Source organism: Sus scrofa, chromosome 12, assembly GCF_000003025.6.
Source record: "Sus scrofa isolate TJ Tabasco breed Duroc chromosome 12, Sscrofa11.1, whole genome shotgun sequence".
NCBI classification, from domain to species: domain Eukaryota; kingdom Metazoa; phylum Chordata; class Mammalia; order Artiodactyla; family Suidae; genus Sus; species Sus scrofa.
This window is the reverse complement of record NC_010454.4, coordinates 43,209,765-43,226,943: the sequence shown is the minus strand read 5'-3', so window position 1 is coordinate 43,226,943 and position 17,179 is coordinate 43,209,765. Positions and strand designations below refer to the sequence as shown.

General features: G+C 44.7%; 1 long non-coding RNA gene across 1 annotated transcript; it reads left to right on the top strand.

Moving 5' to 3' along the window:
• Positions 708–10,845, top strand: LOC110256059. Its single transcript, XR_002337267.1, has 3 exons — positions 708–1,354; positions 2,250–2,329; positions 10,268–10,845. It is a non-coding gene; the product is annotated as an uncharacterized LOC110256059 (long non-coding RNA).

Here is a 17,179-nt window from a genome sequence, read left to right as displayed (position 1 = left end):
CCTTCGGATTTTGCAATCAGGAGGCACGGGAGGCCATGGCAAGAGCAGTGTCTGTGGGGGATCAGATGTCAGAAGACTGAGAGGCTAAGGGAGAAGAGTGGGGGTACAGGGTGCCTGGCCTAGCACGACAGGAACGGCTCACACTGGTGGGGCAGTTAATACACACCATCCATAGTCAAGCATAGTTTTGTTCATTATCTCAGTAGTTCTTCCCAACAATCCTAGAAGAGGTGCTATTGTCCCCATGTTACACATGGTGCAATCAGAGAGGTTAATAATTCCCCCAAAGCCACACAGCCAGGAAGGTGGAGATGCAGGAGCTGAGAGGAGTTCTCTTTGATCTCGTAACAGGAGTCTGGACCAATGTAGGGGAGAGGGTGAGACACAGGCGAGGAGGCAGAGGCAGGGGGGACCCAGGATCCAGGCCCCAAGGGCGAGGACATCCCTTTCCGGTTTCTGCCCACATGAGGCACTTAGTCTGAAGCCAGACTTATTCTAAGAGCTCATTCATCGTTTTCCAGATGGATGGAACGTCTCTGCACCCTGATTCTACAAGAAGCCCTTTTGGCCGTAGGGGGCCAGTGAAGAAGCTTCTGGAGGAGAGTGGAGCCCAGAATCCGTTCAAGGTGAAAACAAACAAACCACAACAGCAACAACAAACACCACTCGCACGAGTGCAGCATTCAAAAACTTGCATTATCTTACCCAGTCCTCCAACCAGCCCCAGGTGGACACACACGGAAACCTTGCCACTTGGTAGAGCTGGCAACCGAAGCTCGGGGACTGTGTCAGGCCCCGAGGCCCCCTCGTGCTGCACTGCTCTGCTGAGAGCAGGTTGTAATCTCCCAGTTGAGCTCTGCCAAGAGCCCAAGGAGAATGAGATCAGAGGGAAAAGTCCGGGATGAGTCATCGTTCTGCATTCCTGTATTGACCACCTACTAGGAGCAGCCCCTGTTCCAGGAGGAGCCTCAGAGACAGAAGGACAACAAGCCCCGCCCCCAAGCTGGGGAGACAGCTGAGTACACGAAGGGTGACAAGTTCTCCCGCCAGCCAGCGCTGGGGAAGCCCGGGGCGTTGGAGCAAGGGCGCGGGATTGAGAGGGAACGCCTGCCAGGGGGAAAAGGCTGTGCTTCCTCTGGGGCCGAGGAGCAGGAGGGAGGCGGCCCTTCGCCCTTGAACGTGAGCAGCATCCCCCCACTCCTTGCTCTCCTGTGACAGGGAGCCAGACACCCACGGCACCTCTGGGGATCCTGACGCCTCGGGGGGCGTCTCCTCTCTCCCTGACCACGTTCGTGGCAAACGCTGGCCAGACACTGCTAGTGAACTGAGCTTCGAGGAAGAACGCGGACCCAGCGTGAGTCGGGCTCAGGACAGGCTCAGCCCTGCCATCGAGTCTGTGTGACCCAAGGCCCCTCAACTCACACGCCGCACCTCGATTTCCTGTGTGTCCAAGGCAGCTGGGCCCACGCCACCAAGCTGCTGGGAGCCTGAAACGGGATCGTGTTCGAGGAAGTGCTCGTTAAGCCGAAAATCTCTCTACAGAGAGCAGGGGCTTTTCTAAGGCTTCTGGGGGAACTCCTGCAAACGAGGTTCAAGAGAGCCATTGCCTCGCTCCAAAAATTCTTCAGCCCTTCGGGCCCGTGGGGAGCGGAGGCTGAGCAAAGGGCAGGCCTGGAGGCCTCTCTTTTGGAAATGACAAGATCCATTTAGCAATCAATTAGCGCCGTCCCCAGGCTCCGGGCCTGCACGCTCGCTCGGCAGAAAGAATGCACCGCACGGCGCTGATTCGAAACAGATGCGCTGGCGAACAGACCCGGCGGCGCGAGCAGAGCAGCCGCGGGCCGGAATTCCTGGGCACCCAGCTCCTGGCTGGCAGACGGGGCTGCGTTATGACCTTCTGGGCTCCATCGCGGGGAGGGAGGCCAAGGAAACCAAGCTACAAGGCAAGCCTGCCTGGGGCATAAGTACCCTTGAGGGGCTTCAGAAGCCGGAGAGGGTGGAAAGTGGACGCTGGGTCAGGAATACGCTGGGATAAAATCAGTTCAGACTATGACTTGGGACCCACGGATGCTGATTCCAAGCATGATACAGCCGACCCGTGAGTGACTTAGGTGCTGAGCAAGTTGAGGGGGGTGCCAGATCTCTGGTGCCGGGCAAACTAACCCACTGCCAGCCAGCTCATGTGTTGAGCTCTTACTGTATACAAGACCCTGCACTGAGAACTTTATACCCTCTCTCATTTATCACAGGTAACCTGGGGTTATGTCCAGGTCCCAGATGAGAAAACGGACATACACTGAGGTTCGGTACCTCACCCAAGATCACATAGGTAAGTAGGAGATCCAGGGTTTGAACCCACTTGGGAAGCCCCTCTCCTGATCTTGATGGCAATTATTTCTCTTGGGGACTTCAAGATCCTCCGCCACCCTAGGCTCCCAGCACTGTAGGAAAGGGCACCGCAGTGGCCCCGGTGGTGGGTCACAGCCTTTATCCACCTGCCCAGAGATGAAGGGTGCACCACCTCTCAAGGCTGTTGGCTCTAAGCTTGGTCAATTCACAAAGCCGGCTGTTGGGAGTTCTATTAAGCCAAAAGCTGGGTCCCTGCAGGCTTGGGGCTCCCCCGAGGCGTGCTGCTTCTGCCCTCTGCATCCCCTCAGACAGCATCTAATTCCTTTCCCCGAGGATTGTTTCAGAGCAGCACCAAGACCCTGTCCTTATTTTTCTAATTTCTCTAAGCAACACGGCCTCTGTCTGACAGCTGCCCCCCGCAGTCAGCTGGGCAGCTCCCCCATCATCACCAACACCCTTCCCCGAATACCCTCCAACCTGCTGATGTCTCTGGTGGGTCCAGATGTGGACATGGGGTCACCCAGGCCTCCCATCTCACTACGGCACAAAACGGAGTGCTCTTTAAAATGTTATTTCAGTACAGTTCATTTACCATTATAGTGATACAGTCTCACTGTAGGAAACGTAAAAAAAATGCCATGAGCAGAGCAAAACTGCTTCCCCAAAGAGGGAAATCACCCTTGCTCTACTTCCAGCCTTTCTGGCTTCATTTGTTCCAGATCTATACTTGTGCCCCATGTTTTCATTTACCCTTAGAGCCTAAGCAGGTGGCTGTTACTAGAAAGTCTCTGGGAGTTCCCACTGTGGCTCAGCAGGTTAGGAACCTGACATAATGTCCACAAGGATGCAGGTTCCACCCCTGGCCTTGCTCAGTGGGCTAAGGATCCAGTGTTGCTGCAAGCTTGCGGCGTAGGTTGCAGAGGCAGCTTGGATCCTGCATTGAGTGGCTGTGGAGTAGGCTGGAAGCTGCAACTCCAATTCAACCCCTAGCTCCCATATGCCCCTGGTGAGCCCATTAAAGAGAAAAAGTCTTTCAAACTGTTGTTCGTTATGGTGTCTTCATGGTCTGTGAGATGGACAGGCGGAATTCACTGTTTCTGCCATTTGGGACAGTGCTGTGAACCCCCAGCTCCAGTTCTTCCTAACTACAGAACCCAGTGTTATTTGAGGTCTCCACAAGATGTCACCTACATCCTAGGGGAGAGAGCCCTTGACTCTAAACCCCCCTGCAAGAGTGTCATACCCCCTTCCCCCAGGTTTGCTTCATCAGGCAACTTTGTTATCAAGCCTGAGCAGTGGGTGCCACTCATGTACAGACCTAAGAAATTCTAGCACCTAAGCCCTTTTTCGTACCTTGCTTGATTTTGCAACCTCGGGATGTCACAGCTGGAAAGAGGCCCTTAAAGATCACCCTCTCACATTTCAGGTCATAAAACTGAGTCCAAAGAAGGCAAGGGAGCTGCCCCGGGGTCACATGGGGCTGGTTCTAGGCGAGGACCTGAGGGCTCAGACACCCCCGGGCTGCCCAGGGTGAGTGCAGCTCCGACAGCCAGGGAGGGCTCGTGCTAGGGCAAGGGTTGCTATTCTTTGACACTAAGACAGATAAATCAAGGAAGTCATTTTTAATGAAGGCAACTGGCCTCTTACCAAGAGTTCAAATTTAACCAAAAAAAAAAAAAAAAAAAAAAAGCAGGAAAGAAAGAAAAGAAAAGAGAGGGAGAGAATGAATGGAAGTCAACAATGGCACGAACGAGCCACAGATGAGACAATGGCAGCACGCAGGGAATTCCCATTTTCCTTGCTGGCCACCTTCTCCGGGTTCCCCGCTTCTTCTCCCACAGTCCCAACCACCACCACCACCCCCGCCAAGAAGCCCTCGTCAGACTTGCCATAACAGTGACAATGCTGGATCCTTAACCTGCTCCTTAATGTCTTTTTCCAGGCTTTATGACAGGCAAAAGGGACACAACAATTAATAAAAATAGGAAGGCTTATAATTTTGGAAATATGATTTACCAGATAACCTGAAAACCCTCACACTAATAAGTATTCAGAAATGGTGGCTCAAGTATAATAGACATCCTTTGAAAAGCCGCTCTAAGTTCCCAGGTAAGTAAGGAAATCCTCAGAGGCCAGAAATTTAGAGGGAACCAAATAGCATAGGTTTGTTTTTTTTTGTTTGTTTTGTCTTTTTGCCTTTTCTAGGGCTGCTTCCTGTGGCATATGGAGATTCCCAGGCTAGGGGTCTAATTGGAGCTGTAGCCACCGGCCTACACTACAGCCACAGCAACTCAGGATCCAAGCTGCCTCTGTGACCTACACCACAGCTCATGGCAACGCCAGATCCTTAACCCACTGAGCGGGGCCAGGTATTGAACCCACAACATCATGGTTCCTAGTCAGATTCGTTAACCACTGTGCCACAATGGGAACTCCCAAATAGCATAGGTTTTGAGTTAATACTGTAGCTGTGTGGGAGGAACCCTGAGTCCAGAAAGCTCAGCCTGGTAAAGCAACACAGTAACATTCCTTTCTACACAAAGGATTCCTGACAGTAACAAACATGAAACTGCTCTGAAGAGCTGCTGTCATCCAAGGCTGCAGGATTCCCACAGAGTGCTGCTATAGATGAGCTCATAATCCAAACTACAAGACGACTGAGCAAGAATCAGACAAAATAAGCAAGAGATTTGATCCCTCCTCTGCCAATATTTTAACCATTAGAACAGCATATGGACTACAAAGTGAGTGTGTGTGTGTATATATATATACACACATATATATATAAGACTGAACCTAAAGCATATGGAAGTTCCCAGGCTTGGGACTGCATCAGAGCTGCAGTTGCCAGCCTACACCACAGCAAGGCCAGATCTGAGCTGCAATTTACACTGCATCTTGCGGCAACGCCAGATCCTTAACCCACTGAGCAAGACCAGACATTGAACCTGCATCCTCACAGAACTGTGTCAGGTTCTTAACCTGCTGAGCCACAACAGGAACTCTGAGTATACCTTAAATAATTAACAACAAGAAAGAAGGAGTTTTAGAAAGGAAAAAGGACAGTATCTTTAAAAAAAAAAAAAAAAAGCATATTTGGAAAATACCCAACTTGAACTATTAGAGAAATATAGAAAGTCACTGAAATTAAAAACCCTAGGGAGGATTTCCCGTCGTGGCTCAGCGGAAATGAATCCGATTAATATCCATGAGGATGCAGGTTCGATCCCCGGCCTCACTCAGTGGGTTAAGGATCTGGCATTGCTGTGAGGTGTGGTATAGGTCAAAGACAGGGCTCGGATCCTGCATTGCTGTGGCTGTGCCATAGGCCATCGGCTGCAACTCCAATTCCAATTCCACCCCTAGCGTGGAACCTCCATATGTCATGGGTATGGCCATTAAAAAAAAAAAAAAAAGGCAAAAAAACCCCAAAGGATGAGTTAAATAGCAAATTAAACACAGCTGAAGAGATGACCGGAAGGTACCCCCGTTAATAATTGACCATATTGCTTCTCATGCCACAGAACATTTTTGAACCGTATTATACTATTATAAGTTGCAATGTCATTTTTAGACTAATGATTCAAAGGATAAGCAAAGAGAAATTGTTTCAAACATGAATGTGATGAGCTGTTTAACATAACTGTCAAAAGGTCTCTATCTACTTTTGAACAGACTAGCTTCTGGCATCATGCATTTCAAACCTTATTTCCCTTTGAATATTCCTGTACTTCCAATGCTGAGCGTCCTAAGACCTGTTAGAGTACAACCACTGGCTCCTGCAGTTTATGCCACAATCCCAGGGGAACTGACACAGTGGGAGGTAGTATTTATTATCCCTGGAAGCCATCCTCAAATCAGGACAGCTAGGGATACCTCACCTATACATGAAAATGACTGCACACCACATAAATATATGGCAACAGGCTGGATGGTCTGTTGTCAACTTGGAACCACCGTCACTTCTTTAAAGTCAGAGAATTATTTTCCCAGTATGGCTCCAGGCTGGAGTTCATCAGCAAGAGAGACTTGAATGAGATTGGGAGGCAGAAGAGATGTCAGGTGAAATAACTGAAAGATTAGCCATTTTTTCCAGAAGTTTGTAGTGGTTAGACATGGCTTCAAACTTTCTCTATGGGAGTTACCATTGTGGCTCAGCGTAAGGAATTGGATTCGTTTCCACAAGGACACAAGTTCAATCCCTGGCCTTGCTCAGTGGGTTAAGGATCCAGCGTTGCTGTGAGCTGTGGTGTAGGACACAGATGTGGCTCAGATCCTATGTTTCTGTGGCTGTGATGGAAGCTGGCAGCTATAGCTCCGATTCAACCCTTAGCCTGGGAACTTCCATATGCCACAAGTGTGGCCCTAAAAAGAAGGGAAAAAAAATTCTCTACAAGCTACCACTCTGAGGTTGTGCAAAAGTAGCAGTTCATAGCTTTTCCTCAAGCCTATCCTGCCTCCCCTTTCCTACCCCAGGCCAGCAGTATAGATGTTACGTTGATTCATAGACAGAGGCTCATAGTTTGGGTGGATGGACTGGGACTCTGAAAGAATATGATGGAAAAGTTGATGGCAAATATATAAGGGGTTTGAGAGGATGGAGCTCTCCAAATAAGCACATGTATGTGAGACTGTTCAGCAGAAGAGTGCTCTAACTTCGGTGGAAAAGAAAACCCATTCTGTGGAAGTCAATTACTTAGCCTTCCACCCAGCACATCTTCCCTTGGCCAAGGTGCTTGGGGACAAAACGGCCATGCTGGAACAGATGGGGGTTACACAGCACACCTGAGCAATAGAGGTCCCCACTTGCCACAGTTAATCTGACTGTAGCCCCTGTTGAGAGTCCAACTTGTTGGCCACAGAGATGAACACTGAGCCCTAAAGACAGCACCACCTTCCACAAGGACCAGCCAAGCCATTTGATGGAACATAGATGGCTTTGAACCAAGTTCATCATAGAGAGTTTTATGGAAACTAACAAGCTGATTCCAAAATCTGTATGGAAGGCTATAGGACCATGAAAACCTTAGTCATTCTTGAAGAAGAACAAGAGGGAGGCATTTGCCCTCCCAGATATCAGGACAAAGCTAATCAAAATAGTGTGGTGGGAGTTCCCATTGTGGCACAGTGGAAACGAATCTGACCAATAGCCATGAGGAGGCGGGTTCAGTCTCTGGCCTCGCTCGGTGGGTTGAGGATCTGGTGCGGCTGTGAGCTGTGGTGCAGATCGCAGGTGAGGCTTGGATCCCACATTGCTGTAGCTGTGGCGTAGGCCAGCAACTGTAGTTCCAATTCTACCCTTAGCCTGGGAATTTCCATATGTTGCAGGTACAGCCCTAAAAAGAGAAAAAAAAATAGTGTGGTATTGGTACAAGAGTGGACAAACAGACCGATGCAATAGAAGAGAGAACCCAGAAGCATATAAAGGCACATACGGAAACTGGATTTATAGCAGAACAGATGTTACAGAGTATTAGGGAAAGGTTGGACCATAGCAAATAATATTGACCCAATTGGTTACCCATATGGATAAAATTAAAATAAATTCCTCCTTCATGTCCTACGTAAAAATCAACTCAGGGTGGAATAAACACAAATACGAATGATAAAACCATGACAAAAATTAGAATACAACAGGATAATAATTTTAAGCCCTCAGGGTAGAAAGAGAATTCTAATAAAAGGTATACAAAAAGCACTTACTTTGAAGAAAAAAACAAAATAGATAAATTAAGAACTTCTGGTTTTCCGGAGACTTTGTAAGGAATGAGAAAAAACAAGCTACCAACTTGGAGATGAAAATTGCAACACACATCACAAAGGATTAATTTCCACAACGTGTAAAGAATGCTTATAAATCAATAAAAATGAGGAAAATAACCCCAAAGAAAATAGATGAAAGGCAAAAACAGCAATTCCATTGAAGAGAAAAGGCAAATGTCAAGAACATGCTCAATATAATTGAAAATAAAGGAAGAACAAATTAAAAAATCACAATGCCTACATTAAAAGTTTACACACACACACACAGCCACACCACTCCACACTTACCAGTTTGGTAAAACTTAAATTGCTAACAATACCAAGTGTTAGTGAGGATGCAAAGCAAAAGAAACTCATTTGCTGAAAGTAGGAATATAAAGAGGTATGTAGTCCCCCAAAATAAAAAAACATTGAAGGGTCCGTAATGAGTGGGTTAGATTTATATTTTGTGATGTAGTCAAACAATGAGTCCACTGGTTTGACTCCAGTGAAAATGGAGAACGACAAAGACATACATTTGAAGGGGAAGAAACAAGCCACGGAGGAATATATACAATGTGGTTCCCTTTGTTTATGCTTTAAAAGCAGGCAAAACTAAACAATAAATTGTTTGAAATACATACATGTATGGAAAAGAGTATACAGAAAAGCAACGGAAGCATCGACATAAAATTCAGAAAAGTGGTTATGTGGGGAGTGGGGCAGGAAGCCCTTGAGCAGAGGCACAAAAGGAGCATGTAAGCTATCAGGTGAACCTGAATGCTGCAGCCATCATCCCCTGGTGTATGTTTTATGGACTCTTCTATGCACAAGACATGAGAAAAGGAAACACACAAAGAGCTGAACCAAATGTCACAGAAACGAGGCCACAGAAGTGGTCCATTATGCAAAAGATTATAATACAGAAGAAGAAATCTAACTCCATATTGGATCTGTTCCTTGAACTTTAACGTTTGTATTCTATAGCTTTTGCTACAGGTTAAGAATGTTGCCTGTAGCCTGAAATATACAGGAGAGCCCCATCTCAAGGCTCTGCCCCCTTTTTTCTCTTTGCTTTTTAGGGCCACACCTGTGGCAAATGGAGGTTCCCAGGTTAGGGGTTGAATCGGACCTACAGCTGCTGCCCTATGCCACAGCAATCCAGGATCTGAGCCACATCTGCCACCTACACCACAGCTCATGGCAACGCTGGATCCCTAATCCACTGAGTGAAGCCAGGGATGGAACCCGCATTCTCATGGATCCTAGTTGGGTTCGTAACCCACTGAGCCACAACTGGAACTTCAAGGCTCTGCCCTTTAAAGGTGTAACACTTTTCCATTCGTAGAGAGATAAAAAGTTGCAGAAGAGAGAATTTGTTTTGTCAGAAGTGTATAGGACCACTGTGACCCAACCTACGTGGACAGCTGCAAGAACAAAGGATTCCAGCACCAAGAAGCTTGCAACAACCAGCCAGATCCTCTCCCCTTTTTGTATAAAATAAGCCTGAATTTTAACTCAGAGAAGATGGTTCTTTGGGACACTAATCCATGATCTTCCTTGTCTGCTGTCTTTCTGAATAAAGTCACTATTCCTTGCCCAACAGCTCATCTCTGGATTTATTGGCCTGTCGTGTTGTGAGCAGTATGAGCTTGGACTCGGTAACAGTATCTGGCACACTGTAACAGTACCATGTTAGCTTTAAAGGGTACTGGCAGGTCAGACAATTGGGAGAGAAAAAGACATATTAAGTTCAGCATATGGAAGTTCCCAGGGTAGGGGTCGAATTGGAGCTGCAGCTGCAGGCCTATGCCACAGTCACAGCAACACGGAATCGGAGCCATGTCCACGACCTACACCTCAGCTCTTGGCAACACTGGATCCTTTAAACCACTGAGTGAGGCCAGGGATTGAGCCGCATCCTCATGTATACGCGTCAGGTTTGTAACCCAATGAGCCACAACAGGGACTCCTTAAGATACAATTCTAAATGAAAACTTTTAAATGTAGGCCTTTTAAAATGAGAAAATGTTAATGTTAAAATCCATTAACTCACCAGAATTAATGGATTTTCAGATACAGGAAACACAGTGTGTTCTTAGATGGTAAGCAAACATGAAGCTATATTAATGTATGTTACAGTTTGGGTGACCACAAAATTTTTCATTCTAAACAGGATATTTTTGAGAATGAAACAGGCACTCTTAACAGTTATGCAAGAGTAAAGGTGTCAACCAGCACCACCCAGGGCAAGCCAGAACATACCATCCTGCTAAAACTGCATCCACAGAGAAGATACAGATTGCTTAAAAAGGAAATACAAATAGACTGGCAACAGACTTCTCTAGACACCAGAAGACAATGGAAAAATACTTGCAAATTACTACAAGAAAATAAAGTTCAACCCAGAATTCTATACCCAGCTAGGTGTTACAAGAAAAAAAATAAAATAAAACGAACCCAGCTCAAAGTAAGATTAAGAGAGTTTACCTTTACAGACCGATGCCGAAAGAAGAACTAAAGAATGCACTTGAGGGAGAAGAAAATTAAATATAGAAAAAGAAGGAGAAGCAATAAACAATGATGAGCAAATACACTGGTAGAGTTACAGATGAATCTAAACAAACCATGACAACTTAACAAATGTTTGGGAAATGTAAAAAAACACACTTCTAAACAACAAATGAGGGAGTTCCCATATGTGGCTGAGTGGGTTAAAAATCCAACTAGTATCCATGAAGATGTGGGTTCGATTCCTGGCCTCATTCAGTGGGTTAAGCATCTGGCATTGCCATAAGCTGTGGTGTAGGTTGCAGATGCAGCTTGGATCCCTCATTGCTGTGGCTCTGGCATAGGTTGGCAGCTGCAGCTCTGTTCGGCCCCTAGCCTGAGAAATTCCATATGCCATAATTGCAGGCTTAAGAAGAAAAAGAATGATAACAACAAATGGATCAAAGAAGGAATCAAAATTAGAAAAGAAAATATTTAGAACTGAATTATAATAAAACTCTACATGCCAAAGTTTGCGATGCAGCTACAAGCAGCATTTAGGTGTTATAGCCATAAAAACGTATATTAGTCTCCAGACAAAATTTCCCTTGAAAAAGACCTATGCACCCATATGTTCACTGCAGCATGATTCATAACAGCCAAGACATGGATACAACCTAAATGTCCATCCACAGATGAATAGATTAAGAAAATGTAATATATACACACAACGGAATACTACTCAGCCTTAAAAAAGAACAAAATAATGCCATCTGCAGCAACATGGATGGAACTAGAGACTCTCATGCTAAGTGAGGTAAGTCAGAAAGAGAAAGAAAATACCATATGATATCACCTAAATCTAGAATCTAATATATGGCACAAGGGAATATTTCCACAGAAAATTAATGCATGGACTTGGAGAACAGACTTGTTGTTGCCAAGGGGGAGGAGGAGGGAGTGGGATGGACTAGGAATCTGGGGTTAACAGATGCCAACTATTGCCTTTGGAGTGGATTAGCAATGAGATCCTGCTCTATAGCCCTGGGAATTATATCTAGTCACTTATGATGGAGCATGATAATATGAGAAAAAGAATGTGTGTGTGTGTGTGTGCATGAGAGAGAGAGAGAGACTGGGTCACTTTGCTGTACAGTAGAAAATTGACAGATCACTGTAAACTAGCTATAATGGAAAAAATAAAAGTCATTAAAAATATATTAGGAGAAGAAAAGAGAAAATTAATGGATAAAGCACTGAATTCAAGTTGTTGAATAAAGTACAACAGAGTAACTTCAAAAAAAAAAAATAGGAGTTCCCATCATGGCACAGTGGAAACTAACTAGGAACCATGAGGTTGCAGGTTTGATCCCTGCCCTCGCTCAGTGGGTTAAGGATCCAGCATCGCCATAAGCTGTGGCATAGGTCACAGACATAGCCCTGATTTGGCATTGGTATGGCTCTGGCGTAGGCTGGCAGCAATAGCTCCGATTACACCCCTAGCCTGAGAGCCTCTGTATGCCACAGGTGTGGCCCTAAAAAGACAAAAACAAAAACGAAGGAAATCATAAAGAAAGGACCAGGTATTAATCAAATGCAAAACTAAGAAACAATAGAAGAGGTAATCAAGTCTGGTTCTTTGAAAAAACCAATAAAATAAACAAACATCTGGCCTGATGGATCAAAATATAAAACAGCACAAATAAATAACATTAGGAATGAAAGAGGGACATAGCTACAGATATAGTAGAGAATTTAAAAATCATAAGAGGAATGGATAAAGATGACGTGGTACATATACACAATGGACTATTACTCATCCATGAAAAAGAATGAGGAGTTCCCATCATGGCTCAGTGGTAATGAACCTGACTATTGTCTATGAGGATGCAGGTGCAATACCTGGCCTCGCTCAGTGAGCTTAAGCTCTGGTGTGCTACCATGAGCTGTGGTTAGGTCACGGATGCGACTTGGATTCTGCATTGCTGTGGCTGTGACATAGGCCTGCAGCTACAGCTCCAATTCCACCCCTAGCCTTAGAACTTCCATATACCGCAAGTGTGGCCCAAAAAAGCAAAAAAAAAAAAAAAGAAAGAAAGAAAGAAAGAAACACCATGATGGACCTAGAGATTATCACACTAAGTGAAGTTAGTCAAACAATGAAAGACAAACATCATACAACATCACTTAGATGTGGAATCTCAAAAAAAAAAAAAAAAAGATACAAATGGACCTACCTGCAGAACAGAAAGATGCATAGATTTGGAAAACAGACCTATTGTTACCCAAGGGAACAGACAGGTTGGGGGTGGGAGGGATAGACTAGGGGTTTGGGGCTGGCATATGCACACTGAGGTATGTGGACTGACTGGCCAATGGGGAGCTACTGTATAGCACAGAGAACTCTACCCAGTATTCTGTGATAAGCCCGTGTTGTGTGATATGCGAAAAGAATCTCAAAGAGAATGGCTGTGTGTACATGTGTAACCGAATGACTTTGCTGTTCAGGGGACATCATCGCAACTTGTAAATCAACTATACGTTAATAAAACTTTTTTAAAAAAAGAAAAAATTTAAAAATAAGAGAATCCCCATGAATGATATGATGCCAATAAATTGAAAAAGTTAGATGAAATTTACCCAGAAAAAAATAACATATGAATACTACTGAATAGGAAATAAAAAATCGGAACACTCAATCATTCAATAAACTGAATGTATGTTTTAAAAATCTACACACATACACAAATACATAAAACTTGGCCCAAGTGATTTTATATGTTAGTTCTATCTAACATTTGAGGAGCAGGTAATCCAACCTTATGCAAACTACTCCCAAGACTAGGAAAAGAAGGAAACTTCCCCCAACTATCATAAAAGTAAGTCTAACCTTGATACCAAAACAAACAAACCCATGAGAAAAATATAAGAAAGGAAAATTATAGCACGATCTCACTTTTCAACATTAATGCACAACTCTTAAAAAGTTTGCCATTCAATGCATTATCATATACAATAATAACCACCACCAACATAAACCCACTAGGTTTATTCTAGGAATAAAAGGATGACTATTAGAAAACCTGTTTAGATAAGTCACACATCAAAGAGGGAAATTATATGATTGTTTATATACGTAGAAAAGTCCTTTGAAAAAATTCAACCCCCATTTGTGATATAAATGTTTTAAAGTCACAGCAAACTAAGATTTGATGGGGAATTTATAACTTAAAGTGTATCTGTGAACACTTTACAATGAACATCAGAGTTCACGGGCAAATTTAAAAGCATTATTTAAGGGCAGGATCAGGACAAGGCTGCCCGTTACCTCCTCTTCTATGTACCACTATCCCGTGCACAAACACAAGAAACAAAATTAAAGCGGTAAAGATTTGAGAGGAAGAAATAAGACTCATTCTCTGAAGATTATAGGTTTGTTCATATAGAAAATGCAAGACGTTACTGCCAAACCATACGAACAAATAAAAGGGTTCAGAAAAGCACTTGCTCAACTATCAGTGTGCAAATAATCAACTGTTCTCCTACAATCAGCAACAAATGATTTAAAACATACTTTTTAATAAACCCCACTTACAGTAACCAAAAACCTGTAAGCTACCTAAAATAAATCCAGCAAAAAATGTGCAGAGATCTTTACAGAGAAAAGCACATAACTTTATTGAAAGACCTTATGAAGGAGTTCCCGTCATGGCTCCGCAGTTCACAAACCCCGCTAGCATCCATGAGGACGAGGGTTCGACCCGTGGCCTCTCTCAGCGGGTTAAGGATCTGGTGCTGCCACGGGTTGCGGCTGGAGGTCGCAGACGAGATTCTGCATAAGCCGGTGGCTACAGCGCCAATTCGACCCCTAGCCTGGGAACTTCCATATGCCGAGGGTGTGACCTCAAATAAACAGAAGACAAAACAAACAAAAAAACAAATAGAAAAGTAAACTGTTCATGAATCAGGGTCGCAGAGAAGATGGCAACCCTCCCTCCAAAAAAAAAAATCAATAAATGTTATGCAAAGGCAAACAAAATTTCAATTCTGTGTGTGAATATGTGTCTGTGCACATGTACGTAAGCGTGTGTGTGTGTGCACACATACACACATGCACGCAATGTGACACACTGATCCTGAAGTTTAGAGGAGAAAGAGCAAAGACCCCCAAGTAGACAAGTCAATTTTTGAGAACAAAATAGGATGACTTACACCCTACCTGACAGCCGGACAGCTTATGCATTATAATAATTAGCACAGTGTGGTGTTGGCATAGGGATAGAAAAATAAGCCCATGGCACAGAATGGAGCCCACATACAAGTCTAAATCCACGCACACATCTCATACATGACAGCACTGCCACTGAGGGTGGGGGCGACACCCTCCTCAGTAACAGCGTTGGGAACCCTGGTTACCCCAGGGGGGAATGGGGACAGAATGGATTCTTCCATGTCGCAGGGGAGACAAAAGTCGATTTCAGGTGAATTAAAGACCCAACTGTGAAATGCAAAGTTTAAAACCTTCCGAAGCAAATACAGCAGAAGATCTTAAGGCCCTCAGAAAAAAGATTTCTTTTTTTTTTTTTTTGTCTTTTTGCCATTTCTTGGGCCACTCCCACGGCATATGGAGGTTCCCAGGCTAGGGGTCCAATCGGAGCTGTAGCCACCGGCCTACGCTAGAGCCACAGCAACGTGGGATCCGAGCCGTGTCTGCAACCTACACCACAGGCAAGGTCGGATCCTTAACCCACTGAGCAAGGGCAGGGACTGAACCTGCAACCTCATGGTTCCTAGTCGGATTCGTTAACCACTGCACCACGATGGGAACTCCAGAAAAAAAGATTTCTTAACGCGGGCATAAACCACAGAGGAAAAGATTGTTAAATCTGACGACAAACCCTTAATAGAGTCAAAAGGTGAAACACAGCGTTTCACACAAAGTTAAACATACACTTTCCCTCTGCCCCAGCAATCCCCCTCTGAGATATTTACCCCAGAGAAATGAAAACATATGCCCACAAAAAGACAGGTACAGAATGTTTATGGCCATTTTATTCATGGTAGCCAAAGCCTGACCCAACCACACTGTCCGTCACCGGGAGAAAGGATAAATGTATTGTAGTGTGTTTACACGGCAGAAAGCTACTCAGCAATAAAATAGAAATCTATGCAATAGCAAGGATGAATCTTTAAAACATTAGGCTGAGCGAGAAGCCAGACACACTCACTGCCTGATTTCATTTATATGAAGTTCTCAATCAGGCAAAAATTAATACAATATGGCAAAAAGAAGTCAAAACAGTGGTTGCCTAGGAAGGAACATAAAAGACCTTACTGGGGTGACAGAAGTCTTTACGACATCACAGAGGCGCGGGTTACATGGCTACACGCATTTGTCAAAATCTATCAAACTAGCAATTAAGATGAGTGTATTTTGTTGTATTAAATTAAAAAAAAAAAAACCCTCCCAAACCTATCCCCCGCCCCCACAAAAGACAAATGACTGTCCGGGAGACGATCTTTGCATGCCAAGAGATTCCAAAGTCAAAGAGAAATCTATAAAGAACCACCACAGAACAATTCTGGAGAAAAAAAGCACCCAAAGGAATAGACCAACGATAGGAAAAGGTACCTCATAGGAGACACTTGAAACTCGGCTCAGCCTCCCCAGCAAGACAGCCCTCCTCACCCTCTGGATACACAAAGACATTTTGAAGTCTGAAAATACTGGTGAGACCGCAGAACAGCTGGGATTTGGATGCCCTGAGCGTGGGAATGCAGACTGGCGATATCTAGGAAGAGCAAAGGTGCTCATACCTGATAGCTTGGAAACCCCACGTCAGAGGTGCCGTCGGCGGTCTGTGGCTGAAAGGCACCTGCCTCTCTCGTGTGTGGACAGCGGCATCCATGCCGCAGCACTGTTTGTAACAGGGAAAAAAGAAAAGAAAATCACGCGGGGGAGGAAGGGGGAAACGCTAACTACACGTCCATCACGTCTATCCGCGAGAAAATGGATAAAATATACTAAGTCCGCAAAATGGAGTAAAAATCCTCAGTGGAAGTAAATGAATTCCAGGGTACACACCATGTCAGAATAAAATGTTGAACGGCAAAAAAAAAAAAAAAAAAACAGGCCACAGAAGAACATAAACTTGGAGTTCCTTGGTGGCCAAGCAGGTTGAGGATCTGGCATTTGTCACGGCTGTGGCTCAGTTCTGATCCCTGGACCGGGAAATTCTGCATGCCATGGGTGCAGCCAAAAAAGTAACAACAAAGTGTACACTTAAAAAAAAAAAAAAAAAAAAAAAAAAGGAGCATGGAGTTCCTGCTGTGGCACAACGGGATTGGCGTCCTCTCTATGGTGCCAGGACACAGGCTCTATCCCCAGCCCAGCACAGTGGGTTAAAAGATGCAGCGTTGCCATAGTTGTGGTTCAGGCTGATCCCTGGCCTCATGCTGCAGGGTGGCCAAAAAAAAAAAAAAAATAAACTAGATGTTTCCATTTAGATAAAGTTTTAAAAACCCAGCAAAACTAAATCACCTGCTTTTTTAGGGATGCAAATGTATTTTGTATAGGTGTAAAGAAAAGCCAGAAAAT